At 33.3% G+C, this 3,613-nt stretch overlaps 1 long non-coding RNA gene across 1 annotated transcript; it reads left to right on the top strand.

Moving 5' to 3' along the window:
* Positions 1–1,012: 1,012 nt before the first annotated feature.
* Positions 1,013–1,879, top strand: LOC127848530 (uncharacterized). The gene is made up of 2 exons (XR_008034568.1): positions 1,013–1,403; positions 1,771–1,879. It is a non-coding gene; the product is annotated as an uncharacterized LOC127848530 (long non-coding RNA).
* The last annotated feature ends 1,734 nt before the right edge of the window (positions 1,880–3,613 follow it).

Genomic DNA, 3,613 nt, shown 5'->3' with positions numbered 1-3,613 from the left:
GGATAAATCTTACATAGCTCTTTGTTTTTACACATTCATGTCATTATCAAGTTACACGTGGTTTATTCCCCACACTGATTCCCCCACTTTCAGTGGGTGTGTGGGTGTGTTGGGGGGGGGGGGTATAGATTTTTCCGTGTGTATCCGTTAGTCCGTTTTGTGTCACTCGTAACTCAGAATGTATTGCTGCTAGAAGGCTTTAACTTCACATGCATACTGACCAGCATGTGATCTTCCGCACCTTCATTTTTATTTCTGATGATTTAGAAATAGCCGGAGTTATGGTCCCTTTTGTACACAAATAAAATATTGTGTGCCATGCGTAAATAAAAATAAAAATAGTTATACTAGAGGCTAAAACGTAACAAACATACTATGAATTATTGGAACTTGCGTGTATCCATTCTGTGGTCCGGATGTTATTACAATTTTAGTCGGACAATAACCAATCCATTGTTTAATATATATGGGTAGTTATTATCTATCTAATACATGTTTAATAAATTAAAAAAATATCTTAACATGCAATATGCCATTCGATCGGTTTGATTTCATTGCAATAACATGCTTGTATGGTAGAATTTACTAATCTACCATTAATACAACACAACTAATGATGTATATACATGTAAAACTTCTTTAATCATACTGTAATTTAGAAAAATAAAAAATGAAATATCTACATGTTTATATTTCGAATTAAAACGAACATCCCTATTTCGATTGCTTATTGACCAATGCCCACAAAGACCAGATAAAACTTGAATTTATGCACTGGAACTGATTATTCTGTCATTTCGTAACACTGGCGTGTCATATTTGAAATAAAGGTGATTTGCTTTGAGGAATCGTCGTGGAATAATTTACTAAGTATGGAATGAGTGATGTATTGGACGTCATCATTGATGACGTTCATTCGAACGAATGATAAAGGGGGCTAAGTTTCGTTAAGTTGAGGCATATAGCCGCGATTTGAGCGCCTTGAAAACTGGCCGAACACGTTTGCTGAAATTTGACATGTATATGGACAAGAATGCGATCTACCTGTTGGCGTAGGCGTTATACCTGGGAAAAATCAAGTTTTCGAGTATTTTGCGTTTAAATATTTTTATGGGAAAGAGCACGCGCGCATGACGTCATGAAAAGCGCTTAGGCTAGCTTCCATCTTGCTACGAAACAAAGAAACTGACGTTACGCGTTATTAATTTAATATAAAGTTAGGCGTTTAATCGATAAACAAAGACGTAATAATTGTGTTTGAATATCAATCGGAAGTACACATGCATGTCTTTTGTGCACAGTGTGGTTTTTTAATAAACATGACATAAATCTATGTGTTATTCAACGTATTGTGTGCGACGAGTTGAAGAGAGGTTTACACGGCTAGGCTTTCCGAGATAAATGTAAGTACACACTGGTATTAAAATGGTATTCTATTTATCTGATAATATCTTGAATATAAATGATATTGAGACAATTATATTATTAGGGTTTAATAATTTATTATTTAATCAATAAATAAACGCGAGCAGCAAATCAATTAATTTCGTTTATAGTGGAAACCGAAAGTAAACAAAGCAACCGTCAAAATGGCTGACGACATAGCAACGTAGGAATTAACACTCAGAAAATATTTACAAAATAAGATCATCAGAAATGATATAAAGTGAACGCTAATTCGCTGTTTTGACGATAAGTATACGATCTATTGAAAAACCATAACATTTGACATAAAAACACCCGCGGATAATCCGATATGGAAATCTTCAGCGTAACGAAATAGCAGACACCACACAGCGTCTCATCTGATTCTACGCTGTTTGCCAAGGCCGATACTATAATGAATGGAAATGCACAAACTCAGTAACTGGCAAGCATATATGCATTAGTAGGTTGTTTCGTGATTATTTAGAAACGACTACATAATTCTTTTGGTTCAGCCAGTGCAACTTAAGAGAAATAAGTATAAAAAGTTTCTACACCTGACAACAATGTGCCAACTTAATACAAGGTAAGTTGTTTACATTATTTAAAATATTGCAACAATAAACAGCTGGTACAATGTAATGTCATCATTTTAATTTTAATAAGCCCGTGGTTAATTACCCTTTTTAATCTTATGGATCAATGCATCTCTAACACCTTCAATTGACTTGTTCATGAAAAATATACACCCTCAGTGCATGTTATCCCATACACCATCACTCACTTACTAAGGCTCGATTGGTCATTCTCGGCTCGGGTACTACTTACCAGTACATGTACCCCGGGTACTCTTAACTTTACTTACATGTACCCTGGGTACGGTAAATAAACTTAAACATACCCGCAAATATTAGATTGTATCCGAGTTGTATATCCGCCCAAAACCCGATATTGTTAAACATGCTACCGATTAACGTAAAACAATATTGTTTACCTTAAAGAAACTTCTCTTTTAAAAAATCTGCATCAACATGCTTTTTAGTATGAGTGTTGAGAGGACGCCGTAGGAATAATCAAGTAATCAAGAATACGTCTCTGTTTCTGCTTTTATTTCCTTCATGTATAATGACGATAAGGATTGACAACTAAAATTGACAACAATGATAACAAGCATTGAAAACTAACACTAACGACAAGCATTGGCAACTAGATGTAACATTGACGATTCTCTACAATAAATGAAATTAACAATAAAGAATGAATAATAAGATTATAGTACAACAGATATGCTTTTCAAAGTATAATATAATAGCATACACTCATTAGAATAAGAGGTTTCATAAATAACAATTTGAAACATGTTCAATCAATATCGAAATATCTTATTCAATATTTATTACACAGCATGAATTAATTGTTAAAACATAATATAAATACCATTTAACCATTCCCCATTTAACAGACCTTGCAAACCAAATAATGTTTCTTTAAAAAAATCTATGACGGTAAAAAGTGAGCGTGCGATGTCGCGGAAAATATTATACTTGACGACGTCATACAATGACGCGACTTTAAACAATTTAAGATTTAAAATTAAATCACATCATTGATTTTAACAATGAGTTTTGATAATATAAATGCCATTGAACAGAAAATTGACATAAATGTAAACATAATTAATTTTTACAAAATACCCGACAACAACAGATTTAGTGTTAAAATTCCCGGGTACGTTTTAGTATATTTACCGTACCCAGGGTACGAGCCTTACTAACTGTATTATTATTATATCTCACCGACTACAAGGTACCTTTACCTTGTTGTGTTTATCAAACTGGAATTTATGTAAAATCCGGCTTTGTTTACTTTTATTTTTCATTCATTTGATTACGCAATTGTTGACGTACCTCGTGGAAAATTATTTGAATCTTTGGATTTTAATGGCGACAAGCTATAAGTGTCAATTTATTTTAAAAACGAATCTAAGATTTTAAGTATTGTGTGTTTTTCATGCATAATTCAGTGTTTTCCAGAAAATTGAGTACCAGTTATATGGCCGGCAACTATGCAGTAAAACAAAAGCATTTATGACATTTACTTGATATATTTGGGAAAAAAAGCCGTCATGTAAATGTAAGAGTAAATGTAACGGGCAGAATCGCTGGCTGCCGGTATTTAAAGAGAACAC

The sequence above is a fragment of the Dreissena polymorpha genome, chromosome 10 (assembly GCF_020536995.1).
Source record: "Dreissena polymorpha isolate Duluth1 chromosome 10, UMN_Dpol_1.0, whole genome shotgun sequence".
NCBI classification, from domain to species: Eukaryota; Metazoa; Mollusca; class Bivalvia; order Myida; family Dreissenidae; genus Dreissena; species Dreissena polymorpha.
Note: the sequence above shows the minus strand (reverse complement) of the source record. Positions and strands in the feature narration are given on the sequence as shown.